The 13,808-nt window shown below is 39.4% G+C and overlaps 1 protein-coding gene across 4 annotated transcripts in view; it reads right to left on the bottom strand.

Moving 5' to 3' along the window:
* The window catches only part of stxbp5a (syntaxin binding protein 5a (tomosyn)), a 73,573-nt gene that overhangs the window by 57,322 nt on the left and 2,443 nt on the right, over nt 1–13,808 (bottom strand). The gene's annotated exons all lie outside the window — the stretch shown is intronic.

Here is a 13,808-nt window from a genome sequence, read left to right as displayed (position 1 = left end):
GAAATACAGCGATCTGAACAAACACATCAAACCAGCAACAAACCAATGAGTCAGTAGAGAAATGTGATTCATAATTTGTGCATGAACTGAACAAACTGAACTAAACATTTCTGTTGGATTTACAAAAGTTTCAGAAATGCTGATATTCTTCATATTCACGTGCATATGGTAATCACCCATAAATCACCAGGTTATTTGCTGCACGGCACAGCTGATTTGCGCTTAGTGACGCCTACAAAACTACATAAAAGGCAAGGCTCACAAAGTAGAAAGCACAAAATGACTACTAAAGGGCAATAAAAGAAGAAATTCTCAGAGGCAGAAGTAGATGTACTTTTGATTCATGTCTATGAGAATTAAAAAAATAATATTTAGCAGTGGAGTCACAGGTCAAAATATGGAGAGAAACCTCTGAGTCCTCGCTGATGGTTTCTTGGAAAAGCAGACCGCTATGCTCAGACTTGAGTTCAACTGAATGAATGATTGAATTTCTCCTGTTTATGCCAGAAACGTTTGCTTTACAGACGCGTGTTGAAGTGTTGACATGCGGTAACCACGTCAGGTTAGGGCTGGAGCAGGAATTTGATCGAATGTATTTGGGAACACTCCGGGTTATGGTACACAGCACACTATATAGCACAGGGTAGGTTGAGACATACCAGATTGGTCACTTATCTCTCTTTGAAATGTGCCAGCTTGATAAACAGGCCCATTCTATCACAATTCTATATGTATGCGTATGTGTTTGTGCTTTATGCAATGATGACGCATGTGCTATGAACATCAGCCAACACCTAGTAGGAGAAGAGTGGGAGCAACACACAGCAGCGTCGTCCCTAATCTCCTTAGTTGTGTTCTCCCTTTCCCTCATTCTCTCTCTCCACAGCTTCTCTGGTCCCAGCCCATAAAGCGTCGTGTGACACTTTGATTGGAGATACAAAACACAGCCATTTACTATACTCACAGGGGCGAGAGCGTGAGAGGGAGTGAGACACAGGGACATCTTTATATCACATCTCATCTCATCACTGGGGTTGTTCCTCGTATACGCTCTCAAATAAAGCGTGTCTATATATGAGGTTTATGTGTGTTTATGCCTGGGTTACATAAAAAAAAATACAAACTCACAAAAATGACAAGAAGATGGATGAAGAGGGGAACAAACAAGGGGCAGCTCTAGACACACACCACTGTCTGCAAAAATGCATTAGAAATGCATGACTCTGCAGTAGCTGTGAGGAATAGGGGACCTGATAATCGTTACACAGAGAGAGAGAGAGAGAGAGAGAGACAGAGAGAGAGAGAGAGAGAGAGAAAATGTGGATATGTTTTTATATCTTGGTGGGGACCAAATATCCCCACAAGGATAGGAATATCTGACAAATTTGACCATGTAGGGACATTTGGCTGGTGATACTTTTTCACAAAACCTGCAAAAAAAAAAGACAAACACTTGTGCCTGTGTGTGTGTGTGTGTGTGTGTGTGTGTGTAGGAGGCAGAGGGGAAAGAATGATTGCTATTGAAGAATCTTTTTTGGCACATTCAGCACCTCTGCAACCGGACGCTCGAAGCAAAGGCAAAAGATCAGAGCAAAGAGTAAAGGAGAAGGAATGAGAGAAAAAAAAAGCAGGTTTAAAAGCAGGGTCAGAAGAGCCACCACACTTCAGACTCAAAATCTACCCTTTATCCCAACCTTCAACTAACCCGTGTGAAATAATCAGATTTTAATATAGCTATAGACCTTCAATAGAACGACATATGATGTAAATGGTAATGTAAAGAAACGTGAAATATGGGAAACCATCTAGAACAGGAGTGTTAAACTCAGGTCCTGGATGTCCACAGCTGTACAGATGTTTGTGCTTGCTCTCTTCTAACACATCATTCAGCCCCTAAAGGCATTGGGAATTAGCTGATGAGTTGAATCAGATGTGATAAATAAGCAAAGTACAGGGGTATCCCAAAAGTCTCCATACATAGGGCAAATTAACACTTTTTAGCAAAATCGTTCATAATTAGTTTATATTATATTATACATATTTTTTTTTTCAGATAGCCTTTATGAATGCCTTATGAATGATGAAAGTAGAACGTATTGAAATCATTCTCATGGCTGGATCGGGGAGCCGTCGCACAGTTTGTGATGGATTTTAACAGGAAAAATGGTGAGCACATCACACACACGACATTGTCACCAAACTTATTAACAAATTCAAAAAGACTGGAAGTGTTGAGGATCAACGGAGAAGTGGACGTCCACGAACATCCACTGACGAAGACGCAACCGACGTGGTGCTGGCAAACAGAAATAAATACATACATACATATGGCATACATACATGATGACTTCATATATTAATATCTCCTTCTATTTCCTGTTTCGACTTCATATGATAAAGTATTAGCAAGGCCAAAATATTGATGCATTCGTATTGATGGGGGAAGCTAATGACTGTGTAGTCCAGGCTTTATTACTGCACTGAATCTTCTCTTAACGAGAAAGGTTACTGCCTTATCGTTATCATTATCTTAAATAATCACTTTTAACTATGATCAGTGCCAATATTATCGGATCATACTGATGTCTATATCCACCAATGGATATAATAAATTAATTAATAAAGGTTTTTCATTCAGAGTTTTTCAGTCGAAAAAAGGAAAACGCTTAGGGATAATAAAGAACGAATGAATAACTGAATGAGTCTGAATAAACATGATGATCAGCATTTCACTCACCCGCACGCTCATGTGTGCAGAAGAATGTTAGTGTCTTTCACAAACAACGCAATAAATCAAGCTATTGAGTTTTATAGCCTCTAATGATGAAGCACTGTTAATCTAAACAGCAAACATAATTTTCATTTGGTTTGTTTTTTTGAAACTTTTTTTTCTGCGCATTCGATAGAAAAAACATAAACATGAAGTTAAAAAGGAAAAGAAACTATACCAAAAATATCGGGCAATTAATTTGATTATATCCTGGTGAAATTTAAGGGACGTCCCATTATGTAATTTTTTTACACGATTTTTGGACATCGCTACAAAATGTTTGTACCATCACTGCAAAATTTAGCACAATATTGCCATCATGCTGTCATATCAACCACCATACGTCTCTGCCCACATACCGTAAAACTATGACAAAATAAATAAATATCTGTCTACGGTAGTAAGACATCATTAACTCCAGGTATGTTTAAAGACACAGAACTGTTTTTTGGAAATTACGCACACACACGCACGCACACGCACAGGACAGCACCAAGCGTCGTCCTCAGAGATTTTTCATCTGTCTGTCTTTCTCACTGTCTGTGCTTTGCTCTCTTTCACCCGTGATGTCACAACCTAACGGGCATTCACAGCCAATCAGACGTAAAGACACAAACAAGTCCCAGGGCCTTGGGAGTGTATGAGAGGCATGAATGTGTGTGCCTCTGCTTGTTTTAAAAACAATGACTCATCAGGCTATGTTACACATGTCCCGTCCCTCCACCACCCCCGCATCCCTACACACACACACACACACACACACACACACACACACACACACACACACACACACACTGATATGCATCATGCTATAAGGTCTCTGATGTCATTCAGCAAAAAATCCTTCTACTGCCAGTGAGGCAAACTGCAATTATGAAAACAGCGAAAGGTCTTTTTTCTTCCCCCCAGCTGACCCTGCCACGCTCTGTTTAAATGACTTAAGCCTTGCGAGGAGAACGAGTAAATCTGAACAGCTTTACTAATTCAAAAGACCAGACAGATCTACTGGATGGAAATATTACAAATCCTAGTTTTTCCTGATGAATCTTTAAAACGATATGATGACCGTAGATGTAGAAACACTCTTACAACTCACAGACTGCACCTTTAATACTGTGTGTACATTTTAAAAGGGAACGGATGAGTCCCTAAGTATACGATACTAACACACACTGTATTTTCTCCATACTGAAAACATACTGGTGATGGAAAATGTCCAGTATCCTGGTTCAATTGGTTCGACATCTTATTCGTACACGAACACAAATAAAACCGCCATGTTTGAACACTATTCCTAATTTATGCTGCAAGTGAGAGAAATTTGGCCATTTCATGCGCCATTTCCATGCTACACTTGCTCAATTCAGGCCCATTTGGCCCACTAGTCATCTATAAGATTCAAATCTGACAGAAACTTCTTTGCTGTTTAATACCACACTTGTATTTGTGCCAGAGGAATGATGGCCAGAGCCATCAATCACAAAGCGGAGGTGATGGACGGCATCAGCACCAAAGCTGTGATCGAAAAGCTTCGCCTCAGCCTTGTGTTGGATAATCAGATTTTAATCGCGCCACTTTACAGAGTATTGAATTATCCTGAAGGAGAAAAGGAGTTCTGTAACATGGTGTAATGCGCTAGCAGCAGGAATAATCCTCTACATTCATATCAAACGTGTTAAACACCAGTATTTACGTCACTGTATTTACGTAACGTAACCACTGTAACAAACAGTGACAGTGCTGAAAGCTCTCGGATATTTCATCCTGGTATCAGTCAGACCCATGTTGGTATTAGAGCCAATACTGGAATGAAACGCTCTCTCAGAATTTAACTGGATTTGACATGTTTCTGATTTGATCTCATTTAGTGCTGGCTTACATAATGGAAATCGTGTACGTGAACAAAATGACACAAAATACCTCTGTTGTTATGTTGTCAGTTATTGTGAGGACATCAGTATCAGTATCAGTATCAGTACTGATATATGATCAGTAGCTGATATTGGTATTGCATAACTGGATCAAAAAAAAAAAACACAGAGTCAAGTAAAAGAAAAGCCGATTTAGACAGAACCCGCTACTTTATCGCTTTAGTATATTCATCAAAGAAATGGCCACACTCATGGTTCCATTCATGTACATGCATAAAATGAACAAAAGTCCAGCATCTGTTTATTGGAAATGAAATCAGAAAGCAATCAGGTACTAACTGTACTTTTCTAAATGACTAGCATATGATATTGACTCAATAGAGCCCTATATTGTTATGCACCACTTCATCACCAAATTGTTGGCTCACTAGCCAAATAACTAGCTATCTAATCCTAACTAGCTAGCTAATATTTGGTGATATTTTCAATATTAGCTAATCTATAACTAGCTAATATTTGGTGATATTTTCAATATTAGCTAATATACAACTAGCTAATATTTGGTGATATTTTCAATATTAGCTAATCTATAACTAGCTAATATTTGGTGATATTTTCAATATTAGCTAATATATAACTAGCTAATATTTGGTGATATTTTCAATATTAGCTAATCTATAACTAGCTAATATTTGGTGATATTTTCAATATTAGCTAATATATAAATAGCTAATATTTGGTGATATTTTCAAGTCAAGGTTTAATATATTTTTTAACGTAGGCGGGATCTTGAGCAGCTATCCACATACCAGCCACAGAACAATCACTTTCAGATAACTGGCTACAATATTTTGGCGTAATAACGTCTGCTGGCATTAGTTATGCTCTTGTAGTCGTATCGTGACAAAGACAGCTTTATAATTGCCTTCATTCATAGGTAAATTCATAGGTTTCTATTCTTGATGGAAGAAACAATCCTGCTTCAGAGCTTTCAAGCTTTCATTCATTTGTCTTCAGCTAATGTTTGCAAAGAAAACTGGCCAAAATGTATTTAATGACCTTTTGAATAATATTAAATAATACGTGCACAACTACAAGCAGGACATCAGCTACTCTCTAAACATTTCGAAGAATGAAATGATATTTACATGTACATGACATATCATGATATATCCAAAGCACTAATGTCAGGGATTGCTGTAATAACAAAATGGCACACATTATATGAAATCTATAGACAAACATTAATTTTGCAGCACAAAGTGAAAAAAAAAAATCTAATGGTAATTCAGATGTTAATAAAGAATGAATGAATGAATGATATTATTTAATGATACTAGTATTAGTATTATATTAGTATTTGTTTGAGAGATGGAACTTGTCAGACTGTATTCTTCTTTTTTTTTTTATTACTGATAAACTGTTCCTTGTAGTGGACTTTTGGCCCTTATAATGAAACAGACAAGGTAGAAGGGAGGTAAAAGACTCTCTGACTCCAGATAGCCATCGATGGTGACTCAGCGCAACGTCGCTTTGATGACATGGCATCTTCCATCAACACTGACACATATATGAGAAATAAAATGACGATGCCTCTATCTCTCTTCTCTCCGACGACCCTGTCAGTTTTCAGCATTCATACGGCTGAAGACAAAATCCTTTCTTTTTCTCTCGATCTTTCTTTTCGGTTTAATATTCCTCCACGGGCACATTACAGGAGAGATGGCTGCGGCAGTAATAAAGTTGGATTATTTTTAGCAGTGTGTGCTTATATAAGAGCTCTTCCTTCTGCCCTCCATAACAACTCTCAAAAAAAGGCCAAAGTTGATGTGGTGCTGATTTACTGAGCGAATTCGAGAAAGTTACAGACAAAGGGGAGGAACTAGAAATCAGACTGCACCCTAATGAGAAATGATTGTCACAAATATTTTGCTAGGTAATGAAGTCTTGATGACAATTTTTCAATTACATTACAAATTTATTGTACATTATCACTTTAAATAAACATATTTTCCTAATATACTTTGAAGGTACAGTACTTGTACAGATTACTTGTAGTACAGATTACTTGTAACTTAATGAAGCCACATGATATTAAATGAAATCATAACAGTTGCACAGAATGTAGACTATTTTCCCCTTCATCACTTAATTCAATGCACTCACTAAAACATTTCACGGACTTTAAATCCATGGATCCTATTAATTACCAGTGTCAAATTTATGTATTCGATATTGACCTCAAATGGTATTTCATCATTTTTTGAGTGTATTTACTACCAAAAAACCTAAATTTCAGCAAGACATATTGTGGTTGCATCAAACTGTCAGATAGTGATGCTTCTTGTCGAGATTTTTTTGCAAGAAAAAAAAAGAAAAATGTGCTGAAGTTCAAGGTCAGAATCTCATATAACAGAGACACGTGCCTCTGTTTGATACAAACTCCACCCCGTGAGCGTAAATTCAGAATATCGCTTACGTCTGTAGTTATGTCTAAGGTCTGAAAACGATTACTGAACAATAGCCACCCGCTATCAGAATCAAATATGCATGTTTAATTAACCGCGAAAACTGCAATCGCAATTAAAATACTACTAATTGAGCAGCCCTACATCCAACATACTGCAAGGTGCCACTGCAGAAAGACAGAGAGCGATAAAGGAGTGAGCTAAACACCCACACAGACTGCCTGTCAAGGTCACACCTGCCATAGCCAGTCTCTCTCACACACTGTGTATGTGTGTCTGTGTATATATGTGAATGTGTGTGTGTGGGAGTAACCAAGAGTAACTAAATAACGGTAGCATTCACTCTAACACCTGCCTATAGACCCCCACTTAGGCAAACACTTCAGGACATCAGCGGAGTTGGTGTTTGTGTGTGTGTTTGTTTGTGTGTGTGTGTGTGTGTGTGTGTGTGTGTTAATCAGCAGGTCTTAGGGGGCGTTAGCCAGGGGAATGGGTTGGGAGAGGCTCTGGGCCTGGAAGCCTCTCTGAAGCAGTGATGAAACAGATCGATGAGCCTGAGGCGCCCTTTGATGGAGAGTGAGATTAGCTGAGTGACAGCCAAACTGGACAGCTCGGCCAGCCTCGTTAGTGTAATGATGTGTGAACCTGTGTGTGTTTGGAAAGGAGAATGTGTTGCAGCTTGCATGTAGCTTGCAGGTGTTGAAGGTGAAAAGCTGAACTGGAGAATGTCAAGCTTAGACAATAGGGCCTTTCGCACCGCTTTAGTTCCAGAACTAAATGTACAGTACTAAAGTACTGGGCGATTTTGCGTGAACTATTTCCCAGTACCGTTTAAAGGGTTGCATTCGCACCGACAGCGGGCACTAGGAAGTGACGTAACCGGTCGACAGCGACGTCATTTGTGCGCGGCGTTCAACAACGGAAACAAAGAAGAACAACGTAAACAACTGGAGGATGGAGGACGCTGTGATCGGAGCTGTGTTTTTGTTGCGTCTCGCGTCCATCTATCACTGTTCTCCATACTTCCGAAATAAGTCGACACTACAGTATGTTTACACTGCGTTTTAAATCATGGCGGGTGAGAGTGTTTTCATACGTGTTTGGCCAATCAACGTCTACTTACGTCACGGATAGTACCAGTTGTGCTGGTTAGACCCTGCTCCGGAGTAGGAGCTAATTTGGTTCTCGAAAAAGGCAGTCGGTACTAAAATCACACCCAGTTCCGGAGGTGCGAAAACACCAAAAAGTGGGTAGTTCCACAATTAGTTCAGGTACTATGAAAAGGTTCCTGCAGTGCAAAAGGCCCTTATATTAATACTGTTATGATTTGTGTTAGAATAAGCTTTTCTGAGAACGATGGGCTTCATTGATCAATCTTTTAGTACAGTTGGGTGTAAAAGTATTTACCAAAGGTTTGGAAACAATGGTTTTCTTCGTACTCGTGTTTGTTACCATGCTGACGTGCACGGCACAGCTGATTTGCATATGTTGACGTCCAGAAAAATTCCATAAAAGGTAAAGCTCACCGCGCTGAAGTGATGAAAAGACTCTCTCAGAGGTAGAAGTGAAAATAGTTTTGACTAAATTGAATTTAAAAAAATTATATATATATATATTCTGTAATCATGTCAAACCATTTTCCTTAGTAATCCTACAAGGCTTAGGCCTTATAAGATTACTATTTATAAAAGTTTTGTACACGTTAAATAAAATTAGATAATATTTCTTTCCCTGGTTTGTTGAAAAATCAAACGTCTTCAATATTTGTGTGATATTTTCACCATATCGCCCAGTTCTCCTGTGTATATCTATATATTCCATGAGTGTGCATGCACATATTCAGTGAGTGTGCGTCTAAGTTGAAAATGCATAACGTCCTGTCCGCTGTCTGCAATTACCGAACGGCCAGGTGACCTCGCAGGCATTAGTTATTCCTGAGCTTTTCAAGAAAAGCACGACACAATGTTCCTGACTTGCCTAGCAACTACATCCCATAATTCACACCGCATCCTGCTTACTGCACAGCAAAGAGAAAAAAACTACAGGAGCAAAAGAAAAATAGAGAGGACGCTAGAGAGAGTTTATAGAGTGTTGGGGAAAAATATTATGTGAATGTATCAGTTAGAAGTAATAATAATTAAAAAAAAAAGCAGAGGTACATTTATAGAAATATCAGACGCGTGGTAAAAGGACTTCCCACGCTTCTAATGTCCTCGTCCATTACCTCATGTGCTTACTGGGTCATGGGAATTTACAGGAGGGTCCAAAAGTTCACCAGCAACAGCTGTTTTTATTTCATCTGTCAACCAATCGTAATTCTAAATGTACCACAGTTGACTCATGAATCAAGATTACAAATCGAGAAATGAATATTTAAATATTTCATCCAAACAGATGTACATAAAACACAGTGCTCCGTCTTTTCTCTCTCAGTGATAATTAGGTGCTGATCAATTTACGCATAATCGTCCCAAGTAATGCTTTTTATAGAAAGTTTGGAGAACATGCAGACTTTTGGACTCCACCATGATGTGTATTTTTTTTTACTTAATGGAGATGCCAGTTCTCTCCATTTATTTGGCTCTAAATGTCTTTCAAAGTTCACCAGTGAGTTTTCCAACAAGGCAGTGAATCACATGCTCCCTTCTCACTGAACATCAACCAGTCAGCGTTCAGTCTAGCTACGACTTCAAAAGTCAGGGCGGGTGCAGGGATTTGGTAATTGTACTGTAAATTATTTAACAGCCTCTCCGAACACATCACACAGGGCACATTTCTATGACAACCAGGTTCAAGCGTTTGTGTGTGTGTATGTGTGTGTGTGTGTGTGTGTGTGTGTGTGTGTGCACGCCCACTTTTTTCATGTCAGTGTCACAGTGAAAAGGCTTCCATGAGTAAGCAGCAGCAAAGCACACACACACACTACACAGAAAGCCTGCCTTATTAGATTACACAAAAGAAACATCTGCATTTCAGGTGAACCAGCATCCCTGCTCAGCGGCAAATCATAATATTAAAGGAACAGTTTAGTGAAAAATCTCATTCACACCCTTCACCGAAAAAAAAAAAAAAAAAAAAAAATACTTGCTCTCTGACAATCCGTTCGTTAGTTTTGCACTTAAGCTACAAGGCTTACATAGACAATAAGCAATGGATAATTCCTACCTGATAGCTACATTAGCTTCATAGCTTTGGGTTGATCGACTACATTTGGGGTAAGGGCGATCAGTATTGTACATTTTATTTTAACTAATAAGATTTTTCTTTCAACAGCTAAGCATGGAAGGAGCTGTCCAAGCTGTTTTGAGTTGAAGGTAACACACGTGGGCTTGTGAACGTAGCTGTAGAAACGCTGACGGGAACATTATTGGAACGCTGAGGGAACACTGATGTGAGACAAATGGCTGCGAAAGGGGTGTGAGGATAATTTGGTCCTAGCACCATCATCTCATGTCATACAGAGCACGCATGACTGACACACATCTTTCCAGATGCATTATGGAGGCACAAAAATGATAAATTAATCACAACCGACCAAGAGGAAACGACCTGGAGGAAGAGAACTGGGGTTTATACAGCAGTCATTTGCCAGTGAGTACATCTGGTTTGTTGCAGTACATCTCGGTATTATAGCTGTGATTGGAGGAGCTCTGCTCTGCTACACATTCCCACACACACACATGCCTGTGGCAGTTGGTGTTGCATCATTAGGGCAGAAAGGAAGGAGTTAAACTATTACTTTCCCTGAGCTTTTTCCCAACCCACGTGTCAGGCATATCGACATCATATAAAGCTCTCGTTCATGGATTACCTAAGTTAGCTCTGGCATTCCTGTCCATAAGCAGTGTCCCTGTGTCTGAAACACACTCAGTCCCAAACACCTGACAGGACAAACAAGTACAACAAGACAAAGGTTTATTACCACTGACCTGAAAAGAAAAAAAAAAAGCTTCAGTACTACCTGCTTTGGCACTGGGAGATAGAGCGCGTTCTTCGGCAATCACTCATTCAAGTCAAGGCACGGCGCATAATGACAAGATTAACTGCGCTCTTTAAAAATCACCTGACCAATCACATGACACGGCGAGCCACTTTGCATAAAATACGGGCGCTTTCGGTAAGCTGTCGCGGAATAAATTACAGTCGGGATGCCACAGTGTAAAGCAAGTGACTGGGAGAAAGTTACAGGCAACCATCCTATTTATGCAAGCAGTGGAGACAAGTAGAGAAACCAGATCAATGCAATATCAACCCTGAACGCAATGGACATCACTCCATGAAGGAAGAGAGCAACTCTGCCCTTTTCTTGCTTTCATGCCTCAGGGAAGGAGTTACTGAATCCAGTGCCAGTAACCAGCGGACTGTTTACAATGAGACCAGTTTGCTTGTGGTGGCTTGGTTAAAGTCGTTTTTTTTTTTTTAATGTGAGAGAATCTGATCAATAGATTTGCGAGTGAGCCAGAGAGAGTGGGCCTACCTGAGTTATGAGTCTGCCATTTTCTCTCCTCTGCACTTAACAATCCATTTTGCAAAAGGACGACGACCACCCGGCACCACACTCCCCGAGACAGACGGGCATTTTAAGCACTTTTACTATACAAATACCTACATTTTCAAACGTGATGTATCCACATATGACAGCAAGTCGATATTTTACAAGGTTATTGAAAGAAAAAGAAAAAAAAATAAAAGGTTAAAAGGTTCAACATTTGTTTCCTGCATGTAGCTGTAACTACAATGTAAATGTTTAAAACTGTGCCGGGCTTAGTTATAAAAAAAAATTAAACTAAGCGCCCGAAGTTCCAACTAAGTCTCTATGAATGACAAATAGCTAAAATACTCAGTATGGGGTTGTAATATACTGTATAAAATAACTAGAAAATTTGGCTTAAGTATAGCGTAAGTATAGAAATAGCGCTGCCTTTTCCATAACAGCGCTAAACTGCACAGTCCTGTTCATCTTACACTAGAACATTTAAGAGTCTTACAGTATTAGCATGTTGTCATGTTGAGACAAAAGGCAAATTTGGATGGAATTTCACCATTCCGCTATTCCAAGAAACAAGACTTTCCCATTTTCCTCTCTCTCTCTTTATCCTTCTCTCCCATAATCTCCATCTGGGCACCTAAAGGCTGTGTGACTTTGGGGAGAGTAAGCACCAGCGGCAGCTTGCGACCACAGCTTTTGGTGGAGCAATATGACGTTAATAAGGACATAGCCGCGAAACAGAGTCTAGCAGCTCATTCTGAATGGTTTTAGATGTTTGTTCAACTGTAAACCAGGCTTTCCAGGTTTCAGCTAAATTTCCATCCCAGCTACATCTAAAAAAAACACATGAAACAAGCCCAAACATTTTTCTTCTTCTTCTTCTTCTTCTTCTCAGCCTTTGCATAGGAAACAAAGTCACCATGATGCACATGCATTTCTGATGCAAGGACATTATACACTCTATTAACCCTCCTCTCCCTCTCCATATCTCTGCAGTATATTTTACAGTAGAAATGGTTCTGTACATCATGGACACACTGTGTGCACTTACACTTTCCCTTTGTTTGCAGAAATCATTTGCTATAAAGCAAGATCTTGGCGGCGGAGTAGTAGTTTTAAGCTAGCCCAATTTGACGTAAAAACCCTGGCAACTGTCATGGCATCTGTCCTCTCCGTTGACGAAAAGTATTCACAGAGTGAACAAGGGGGCAGCGTGATTCCTTCCCCAATGGGCCTCTATTTGCACTTGTTCTCATTTTAGATTACTAGATAATAGCAATAATAACTACATGAGCGCTAATCAGGGCGGTGCCTCAAGATTGCCCAACCTTAAGAAAAGCAAGCAAATCAATTGGCTTATATCTGTGAAAGAGCAACATTTCTTTTTAAATCGTTGGTCACTCAAAAGTGGTCATTTAAAGGAACTTAAAACATATGGAGTTGTATCTGAGGACTTTATAAAGATTAATATTTGCTGAAAGGCTGATATATATATATATATATATATATATATATATGGATGAGCCACCACTGGTAAGCACATTCCCCTGCTTTAGGAAGAAAACTGCAAAAACAGCAAACAGCCTGATTTTTCTGGGATCACAGTGCAGTAGCCCAAGGGCATGAAACTGTACACTTCTCTTTAATTTTTTTTTTTTCTGCGGTAATCTTCTGGACAGCTCTGCTGCTGTGGCCTCTTGATCTGCCACTTCCCATCATCCTCATGGGCAAGGAAAAAAAAAAAAAAAAAAAGCTGAGACAGACAAAATACTGAGATGGTAGAACACAACTAGAACACTGAGAATAAAGAATACAAACTAGAGACTGCACAATAAAGCCATAACGACGGAGAAGACAGCGGAACTGCGGACCAGACAGATCTATGAAGGGGAAAAATGGTAAAAATAGAGTATGGCCAAACCATAGCAAAGGCAACTTACAGCTTATAGAAATCAAAGAACAGTAGTACTCCCTTGGTACTTTCTGTGACAGCCGAGGATCAGTCTACAAGCTTTAAACGCATTAAGGGAGGGTGTGCGTCAAGGAACTCTTTTAATCCAAATTTAGGGCCTCATCCTCCGTTTTTCATTCGCTTTCATATCCTGAAGTAGATCCTTCAACTTAAATCCCGATCACCATGTGGGGCTTTAGTGACAACGAGACCCTCAATAGGGATCCTTTTTTAAAGACGGATCTAACCGATGGTGTCA

Source organism: Pangasianodon hypophthalmus, chromosome 30 (genome assembly GCF_027358585.1).
Source record: "Pangasianodon hypophthalmus isolate fPanHyp1 chromosome 30, fPanHyp1.pri, whole genome shotgun sequence".
NCBI classification, from domain to species: domain Eukaryota; kingdom Metazoa; phylum Chordata; class Actinopteri; order Siluriformes; family Pangasiidae; genus Pangasianodon; species Pangasianodon hypophthalmus.
Note: the sequence above shows the minus strand (reverse complement) of the source record. Positions and strands in the feature narration are given on the sequence as shown.